Source organism: Cornus florida, unplaced genomic scaffold (assembly GCF_030987335.1).
Source record: "Cornus florida cultivar Cherokee Brave unplaced genomic scaffold, ASM3098733v1 CherokeeBrave_3.0.0_Hap2_Chr02, whole genome shotgun sequence".
Taxonomy (NCBI): domain Eukaryota; kingdom Viridiplantae; phylum Streptophyta; class Magnoliopsida; order Cornales; family Cornaceae; genus Cornus; species Cornus florida.
The window spans coordinates 86,507,044-86,517,606 of record NW_026775572.1 but is presented as its reverse complement, the minus strand read 5'-3'; the positions used below and the strand labels follow the sequence as shown (position 1 = coordinate 86,517,606).

General features: G+C 38.8%; 1 pseudogene; it reads right to left on the bottom strand.

Annotated features, from left to right (window-relative positions):
* Window positions 1–697: 697 nt before the first annotated feature.
* On the bottom strand, window positions 698–796 carry LOC132297895 (small nucleolar RNA R71; annotated as a pseudogene).
* Window positions 797–10,563: the final 9,767 nt, after the last annotated feature.

The window sequence follows — 10,563 nt, the reverse complement described above, 5'->3', positions numbered from 1 at the left end:
CTCTTGATTTGTATCTCGAATCCATCGTTAGAAATCCTAGGGGAAGGGGAAGTTCAAATAGAACCCGCCTATCAATGGATGACCACAATGATGATCATGTTGAGGACCTTGGTCACATAGACCAACAAGGCATCCTTCATCCAAATGTGCACAATGAGAACATTCAAGTACCATTAGGCATGCCTAGGCCATACATTCACCCACCATCACAACAACAAGGCCAAGTTCCATTCGGAATGCCAAGGCCTATGTATGCTCCACAACCTCCCATTGTCAATCAAGGAATTCAAAATCAAGGTGTTCATGTTGCACCTCAAGTTGCTAACCCACCACTTGCTTTGAGAGACCATTATGTGCCAAATGAATATAATGCACCCACATACATTCAATTGCCACCATTTCGATCACACCATTATGAAATTAAAGCACAAACCATTCAAATGCTTCCTAACTTTCATGGACTTCCAAGTGAAGAACCCTATAAGCATTTAGATGAGTTTCTTGAAGTTTGTTCTACCGTAAAATACACGGACATGCCGGAAGAAGTCTTAAGGCTTAAACTTTTTCCATTCACCCTTAAAGACAAGGCAAAATATTGGTTTAACAATCTTACGCCTTTTTCAATCACTTCTTGGGCGGAAATGCAACAAGAGTTCTTGAAGAAGTACTATCTGGTTTCTAAGACCAATGCCATGAGAACCTCAATTCGAGAATTTACACATGGGGATGGGGAGACATTCCATGAGGCATGGGAACGCTTCAATGAATTGTTAAGGAAGTGTCCACACCATGACATACCCAAATGGCAATTAGTTCAATATTTCTTTGAGAGCTTATCAAACAACTATAAGGGTATGGTTGATGCTTCCATGGGTGGCTCATACATTGATAGGCATGAGGATGATGTGTGGCATCTCTATGAAAGCATGAGTGAAAATTCTTTGCATAGAACACTATCATCCAAGAATGGTAGAGATTCACAAAGTAGGAAGAGCGTAGGCTTACATCAAGTCGATAATTCTAATGAGATAGCCGCCGAAATGAAGTCTTTGTCTCGAAGGTTTGATCAATTTTTAATTAACTAAAACTCGGCGAACCAAGTATCTTCCTTTCCTAACCATTCTCATCATGCATCAAATGAAACATGTATGACTTGTTCTAGTGTTCTTCATTCTACTTCTCATTGTCCTCATGGACAAGTGCAAAGTGAACCTAATGAGCAAGTCAATGCGGCTTTTGTGAACCAAGGGAACAATCCTTATGGTACTCATTACAATCCAAGTTGGAGAAATCATCCGAACTTCTCATGGAAAAACCAAGGGGAAGGCTCAAACCCTCCCCAAGGCGGTTTTCAAGGGAAGTATATTCCACCTCCAATGCAAAACCAAGGATCCCAAGGTTATAGGCCATACCAATCACAAGGGAATTAATTCTCTAATTCTCATTTTCCCTACCAATCATATTCCCAAGGTAATTCTCGAAGTCCCGCTTTTGAAGAGAAAGTTTTAAATGCTTTGGGCACTTTAGAGGCTAACACATAATTGCTTCATTCTCACTCTCAATCTATTGCAAAGCTAGAAACCCAAATAGGGCAAATAACTAGCACTCTTAATGCTAGAGAGAAGGGAAAAATGCCTATTAATGCCCTACCTAAGCAACAATGTGTTGTAGAAACCTAATCCTTATCGGAGGGGTGTACCATAGAACATGTTAATGCAGTGACCACCTTGCGGAGTGGTAGAGTTGTAAATAATCAAGTAGAAATGACCAATGAAGAGAGTGAACCGGTGCAACCATAAGTTGTCACCCGTCCCGTTTCACATTTTATTCCTCCTTCATTGCATGTGCATGATCTTATAAATGAGAAAGCTGAAAAATGTGATTTGAAAAGCGATCTTGAAAATGATCCATTGAAGAAAGTTTTGAAAAATGATGTTGAGAAAATTTTGTTGAAAGTGAATTGAAACCTAATTTGAAAACTTCTTGTGTTGAAGAGGCTTTAAAAGAAAATTCTCAAAATGTTTTTGAGCCAAGAGCTCCATTTCCGGATGCCTCGAAAGGGTCTATTTCGAAAGAAAAGCAAAAAGTCAAGACCAATGAGATTTTGGAAATTTTTAGGCAAGTAAAAGTTAATCTCCCACTTTTGGATATAATCAAGCAAATTTCGGCTTATGCCAAGTTTTTAAAAGATCTTTGCACCCAAAAGCGAAAGAACAAGAGCCAAGCATCAAGAAAAGTGGTTTTGACTAAGCAAGTAAGCTCAATTTTGTAACATAACACTCTTCCAAAGTTTAAGGACCCCGGTTCACCCACTACATCGTGCATCATTGGTGATCATATCATTAATCGGGTGCTTCTTGACTTAGGAGCAAGTGTTAACCTTCTTCCTTACTCGGTTTATGTCAAACTAAGCTTAGGTGAATTGAAACCGACGTCGGTAGTTTTGCAACTTGCCGACCGATCCATTAAAAAGCCTAGAAGTGTCATTGAAGATGTTTTAATTAAGATTGATAAATTCTTCTTTCCCTTTGATTTCGTTGTCATAGACACGGAACCGGTTTCCAATCCTAAGAGCCAAATACCCGTTATCCTTGGCCGTCCTTTCTTGGCAACCGCAAATGCCAACATTAATTGTAGGACGGGGATAATGAAGATCTTTTTTGGCCACATGAAGGTGAAATTGAACATATTCAATCCAACACCCAATTCATTTGACAAATATGAAGGAGAGGTCAATGTTGTAGAAAAATGTTATGAATTCAATAGTGAAAGAAATGAGTTTTTATATGACTCAAGAATTTCTAAAGCTTCATCTTCAACCTTGCATTCTAAAAGTCTTATTTCAAACTCTTGTTTTGAAAGGGCGTGGAAGCCTAAAGGTTGTAATTGCATAGACAAAGGATCAAAAACTTCTTTTGAGTTTGATCCAACAAGTTCTTCCAAGAACAATTTGTTGGGTGGGGCTCACGATATTCATCACCCAACAAGGAGGGGATGCATTATAAGATCTTCGATCCGGGCTAAAAGAGCCCAATGTCTTACTAGAGACGTTAAAGACTAGCAAAAGCATTCGTAGGGTGTCAAAACCCTATTTTTCTCTCATTTCTATCTTACATTTCATTTCTTGCGAAGTCTAGATACTTGTTTTTGGTTCATATGCATTTCAAGGAACTTTGGTGAGGATTGCATAAGCTTTCATTTCATTTTTGAGCATTCGGCAAAGTTCGATCGATCTCATACCTGAGTTTGATTGATCGAACTTCCATCTGAATCCAACACTTAGAAAATTTTCAATCCTGCATCCAAATAGGCTCTCTGTCCCATCGATCCAAGAAAAATCTGCGATCTTAGTTCTCAGTTGGATCGATCATAGGACCTTCGATCGATCCAACTATCCTGTTCGATCTATCTTGAGTGTTGACACTTAGAATATTTTTGAGCTTGCGGAACCTGCATCCAAATCACCTTTCTGTCCCATCAATCGAACTAATTCTCAGATCAATCAAGAGACATTCGATCGATCCAACTTCGAAGTTCGATCGATCTCATACCTCAACACTTAGAAAAATTTTGAGCCTGCATCCACCTGCATATTTTCAGCTCTCTGTCTGATCGTTCGAAACATTCCAAGATCGATCTGAAAGTTCTTCGATCGATCCAACTTTCCAGTTTGATCGATCTCATGTTCCAACACTTAGCCAAATTTTTGAACCAAAAACTCTTGTTTCGATTGATCACAAATCTTCATTTCATTGTTTTAACTTTAGTTTGACTTTTCAACTTTTCAAAAATCCAAAAATATTTTCATTTTATTCTATTTTCTCTCTCATTTTATTTTGTTTTAATTTTCAGCAAGTTTTCAAAAATTCAAAAATATTTTAATTTATTTAGTTTTTAATTAATTAAATTTAAATTCAAAAAAAAAAAAAAAAACTTTGAGAGACAAAAGTTCGATCGATCTCAGCTGAGTTCGATCGATCGAACTAATCGGGGAATGTTTTTAAAAATCGAGGGTTCTTATGATCGATCATTTAGATCGATCCAACTCACCCTCAACCTCAAAACCCCCCCTTTTTCTCTCTCGTCGCCGCCGCTGTACCTACTCATATCTTCCATCTCTAGCGAGATCTCCGGCAAGAACCAAGCTTCTCTCTCTCTCTTTCTCATCTCAGTTTCATCCCTCCCTCTTTGCATCCATATCTCCCTTCGATTTGGGTAAGATCCGAGACCTCACTAGTCGATTTCAAGCTTCAATCTCGTGCATACATGGTTTATATGTTTGATTCATGCTTTATATATGATTGAACCTCCATTGTTGATGCTTGAAATATGTATATATATATATATATATATATATATATGTATGTATATCGTTGTATATATTTTTGATATTTTTGTTTGATTCGGGAGTATGGGCCATGTTTGGGTGATGGGAGTTGTTGATTTGATGTGTTGTAGGGCCCACGAACACATTCGTGTGGACCCCGTTCTTCAAAAGTCACAGATCTGTGGCCTTTCAGTTTTCATCGTCGCACTCTTCAATTGATCGAATAACTTTATGATCACCTTTATCGATGGCCATGAGATCACCATTATAGTGAATACTCTGGCCCGTTCGACTCGCTGTCCACATCAGTGTCCACCCGAGCTACAGGAGACATATCCCAGGCTCCACAGGCCTTCTTACGCCGATATGGCGATTTTTCTCAAAGGTCACCATGCCGGTGGCGAGACCTTTGCCACCCGGACATTCTTGCCGAATGACCTGTGGTTTACAGATTCGGTGCTCTACTGAAACATATACATGGCAGGCCACAAGATTCAGAGGCGGGGTGACTATCTAAAAGCCCTGTACGCCTTCTATACCGGCCACTAGGTGTCTATTCCTGCGTTATCTGGAGCGTGATGAAGAAGCTTTACGATGAGTACGTCAGCAAGGAGGTGCCCAGAAGAGCCAAGTCTCTTCCATTCAGTCACCTCATCACCCAGATTCTCATAGACCAGCACTATCTCATCCACCCGCAGGAGAACCCCGAGAAAGGTTCCTGTCACTTCCTCAAGAAGGACTAGGACAAGAGCTACAGAGCTATTATCACTCGTCTGCAGACCCATGCCGTACTGGCGGCTACAGAGTTGGAGTTAGAGGAGGAGGCAGCAGCACAAGCAGCCCCGGCACCAGCAGAGCCAGCAGCAGCAGCTCCCGCAGCGGATGATGCACCAGTCGATCTAGCTATCGAGCATGATGACATTGATATAGACATTGACTTGGAGCACTCAGCGGATAACGCAGTTCAGCATTCTCCAGCTGGGTCACCTATCCACGAGCAGGAGAAGACCCAGGAGCTGTCTTCTGACTCCTCCATTCCAGAATTGACCCCCGGCTTTGGAGTGCGTCTGTAGACCTCGAGGACACTATTGTTGCCATCAGAGTTGACCTCACGGTCCACAGAGTGGAGTTCGCTACTTTCTGCACGGATGTCGCGACCATGTTCAGAGATTTATCTAGAGGCATCCGCGGCGCCAGACCTGCCCATCCTACCTCATCTTCATGAGCTCCCAGTCCTTTCTATCTCATTAACTCTCTCCCATAGATACTTTATTTTTATCACTGTACAGTGCTATTATTTTTACAGCCGGTCTATCGGCTCTGATATTTTTGTTGTACTTGCACTTAATTTATTTTATATATCTATTTTTACTATGGATGTCATATGATTATATTCTCATATCTGTATGTTTAACTCCATCAGCTGCATCACAGTGACTTTAGTGAGAGAGTGCTACCCAATTTTCAGGACCACCCTTATACCTTTCTCATTTCTTTATCTGTTTATCCCATTTACACTTGCATGTCCACTGTGCACTGATTATCCCATTTTGTTATCTGATGAGTTTATCTAAGTGCTAATTTTCAGGACCACAGTTTAACCCAAGTTTGGGGGGGGGGGGGGGGGGGGGGCGGCAATGCCACCCACTTTGGATATTTCAGTCCCAATCATTCTTGCTTAGTTGCACTGGTATACTCTTTCCTTTGTTCTCTTTGCACATTAAGGACATTGTGCAATTTAAGTTTGGGGGGAATGGTGTTTTGCAGTGTTAGTTTTAAATTGCATATCTTTTGAGCATGACTTGTGTATTTGAGGGATATTTCTATGATTGGTCCATATCTAGCCATGATTTTGATCTTTTGAGGACTATATTGCTTAAAATTTTAAAATTGCTTGACTTGAGAGTTTAATACTCCTTGTATGCCCTTTGGAAGCCATTTAGGAGTAAATTTTTCGAAAGATTGATATCTTGCTTGCATTTGTGGTCCACATCATCTTGATTGTATGATTGTTTTAAGATTCACTCTAGTCTTCTATACTAGCACCGGCGCACACTAGCATTCATTTGTGGGGTACATGCGTTGTTAATTATTGAATTGGTTATATCCCAATTGAGCTAGTAGTGCATTGAAAGCTTTCATTCTTGATAAAGGTGGATAACAACCCCTTTTCACTAAGTAGCCGGGATTCTAGCCTCATCAAGCATTGAACTTCTCGTGCTAAAAGGTAGAGGGCCCAAACTCTAGGTTAATAATTGAACTTGCTATTCAAAAAAAAAAAAAAGAAAAAAAAAAGAGAAAGTTGCAAAAGCAATAAAAAGTGAGGACTTCTCCCAAAAGGTGAGAAGTGAGAAATGATTAGATGGAAGTTGTCTTGATTTGTAATCTAGTTGATTTGAGCTTGTAAGTCCGTAGGGGTGTTTGAACGCCTAATACCCTAAAGTCATCTGGTTTGGGAGTCATTGACCTGACGCTCGATCTCATGAATCGCTAGAAAGCTTAATAGATCAATACATTGCACTATGCTTCCATCTTTGATCCTATAAAAAAAAAAATTAAATAAAAAAAATAAATAATAAGCACACCTAGAACAATAAAGCTTTAATAAAAGGTCCACTTTTTGTCTTGATGATCGGTACTAGATTTGTGTGCTAGTTTGAGGGTTAGGATGTGATTAATTCTTTAGTTGGCTTAGATAGCAACATATTTGATGCCGGCCCATTCAAAAGGATTCTAGAGTTGTTTTGATTTGCATGATCATTTTCTTGATGTGTGGAGGACCATATTTGCTTGCTTGATATTGAGATTTTGGGAAATTGCTTGGAAAGGGTTGAAAAATTGCATACTTGAGGTAGTTTTCTCCCAATGTTTGTTTGTAATATTGGTGCATCTTTTGAAAAAATGAGCTTAATGTTTGTGGGTACCATTTCTGGAAACCCTCACGAGACTTCACTCGTCCACTAGAGGTAACCTAGGGGTTTAAAAGGCTTGTTGCATATGCTAAATGCAATCGTGTTCCCTACGAAAGTGGCGTTATCCATTTATTGTTTTCTAGTTCATAGCTGTATAGTTGTTCATCTCATTTCTTTACTTCGTAGTTCATTGCTAGGGACTAGCAATATTTAAGTTTAGGGGTGTGATGAGCACTGAAAAGTGTGTATTTAAACCCCTTAAGCTTAGGCATTCTAGTACCTTTATCTATCTTACTTTACCATTTTAGATTGATTTCGTATTATTTCCATTTTTAGGCGCTTATCCCGAAAATAAGCTAACTCAGCTAAATAGGAGCTTAATTGAAGCAATTCTGAGATTAAACAAAGAAAGGAGCAAAGTGGAGAAAGAAAGAAGCAAATGAAGCCAAAGGTGGAAAGCAGCAAAGTTCAATCGATCCAAGTTCAAGATTCGATCGATCGAACATTGATCGATCTCAGCACTTCAAGATAGATCTAAGCCTTGACCCAAAGCACTTAAGTCCAAAAGTTCGATTGATCCAACATCATTCTTCAATAGATCGAATACCTTTGTCTTTATCCAAATGATTGATCCTATCCACAGCTGTACCACCCACCAACCACTTTTGTCCTTTTCCCATAAATATCTCCCATAAATATCTCAGATCTGTCTTTTTCCAAAAAGCTCAGCCAGTTGGACCGATCCAGCCTAAGTTCGATCGATCTCACTTACTTTCGATCGATTGAACTTCCTCCAGTGCAAAAAAGTTAAAATTCCATCTCATTGAAAGTTGTCCTTTATCCAATCATTAGGGAATATTGTGTGCATGACCCCAACTCATTTTGGGTGTCATTTTGACCTACCTATATAAGGATAAGGATTGCTTTTGAAAGAAAAGAACATTACTTTTCATATCATCTCTTGGAGAGGAAGTTTAGAGGAGGAGGAGGCTAGAGACACCATTGGAGATCTTCATCAACAAGGAGCAAACCTCTTCTATGGAGTTAGCCCTTGAGGGTTGGAGCATCATCACCATGAGTGGCTAGACATCCTCTTGGGGCTAGAGTTAGCCCCAAACATGCTTTCTATATCTTAATCTTGTGTATTATTGAGGGATTAGTGTTGTAATTGATGTTTTGACACTTTGATATATATAGTTCTTATTTATTCAATGATTTATGTGGTTTAATGCTTCCAATTGGTCATTTCATTCTATCCATATGTCTATGTATACTAGAATAGATGTTCATGTGTTTATCTTTAGATTTTGTGTTATTGATGCATGTCTATGTGTATTGATGCTATAGATTTAGAGATTGTCAAAACATTGTGCTTAAAAGAATGCTTTTGTGATTTTCTTGATGGTTCATGCTTACCTCTTGATGGATTGTGCCTCTCCCCTAGTTTATTTTCATGCTAGTAGTGTAGATGTAGTGTAGTTGTAGTGTAGTGTTAAATGGGAGGACAATTTATGCTTGTTGTTTGATGATCCAAGCTTTTGAATGCAATTAGCATATGTCTCTATCTTTGTGTTGTATTTGGATTGTGAGCTTAATGAAATGATTAATAACTTGTTTTGATTTATTGTGCCTTTTATATATTGTTTAGACAATATATGCTTCATAACTTAGATATATTGTGCCTTTCACATGATGTTTAGACAATACATGCTTAACTAGTCATCCTTGCTTATTAAATCAACCAAATACACACACCACTATTGCAACCCACTATTTGCCTTCATTAATCATTTGTCAATGATATAGAAATGCATTGCTTGGTGGTGATCTCTAAACCTCAAGATCTCTCTCTCCCTTACTTACTCTCTTTAGCATTGCATTCTTACTTAATTTAATTCAGTTGCTCTCTAGTTTAAACAACCAACCAATCACTTGTTTGATCACTCGACCTACTAGCCCTAATAGTGATTCCACAATCAACTCCGACATTGCTCAATCCCCATAATCCCTTGGGACGATCCCTACTCGCCCTAGCTATATTTTTAGTAAAGGTAGTAGTGGCTTTATAAATGTAAAACTTGGCCCTCGCCTTAATGCACACTCTCAAACGTATGGTGTGGCGACTCACACCATTAACGCCAAAAATTAAATGCAAAGTCTTCTTTTTTATATTAGCTCAAGTACTAATTTGACTGTCAGAGTGCACCTGACCAATACCATGTCAATCGTCACTTCTCTTGTCTTGTAAGAAAGACCCTCGACTCCAAACCATACAAAATTTGCATAGATAGTTGGTGCTGTCTAGGGGAATGTATATTAGTCTATCTTGAAAAACACTACAAGATGGGTTTGATTCTGAACTCATTCTCCACATACGTGGGGTGTAAGAAATTCGGTCAATTGCCCCTCTCATAAAATAAAGGGTAAAGTACAGTAACACCCCCTAAGGTTTGCCAAAAGGACACCCAGATACAAGTTACCTTATTTTTGGGACAATGACACCCCTTCAAGTTTGAAAAAATGGACAAAGAGACCTTGATATTGATGAATTGACTTTATTACCCTTTGATATAAAATTAACATTTTATTGACTTAAATACCATTAGATCAAACCAAACCCAAACAAGCCTCTCTCCCTTTATCTCTGTATGTGTGTGTGTGTGTGTGTATATATATATATATATAAATAAGCAATACACACTACATATACCGTCGCCGCTGCCACCACACCTCAGCTGCCGCAACCGCATCATCATCATCACACCTGTGACCGTCCGAATTTCAAAAAACTCGGAGCGTCAATGAGTAACCCGAAAACTAACCAAATAACTAGTCCAAAACACAAAAGCAATGAAAAGAGAAGAAGTCTCTAAAGATGGACACCACATTTAAGATGATAAAATGACCTTCTAAGAAGTTACGAAACTCAAAAAGGTTAAAACAGACCAAATATGTAGCTAGGGGTAAATCTTTTTAAGGAGGGAAGGTTATGATGACCGTGTCATCTTTGTCCCTTTTTCCGACATTCATTTATTTATTATTATTATTTTATTTATTTTATTATTTATTTATTTTCTTTCTTGTTGCCTTAGGGTTTTGTGTTTGGAAATGTTTTCCGACATCGCATACATTCACTTTAATTTAATTTATTGTTAATGCCTAAATTAATTGTGACGACCTTGGTTTTTAGGCCAGCGTGTCCTTTGATGAACCGTAAGGATGATCCGATAACGGATCCGAATGCGGAAGCGAAAACAGAAAACAAGACTCTAAGAAGTTAAAGTGACCTTCCATGAGGTCGTGGAACTCAACAAGAACTGATGC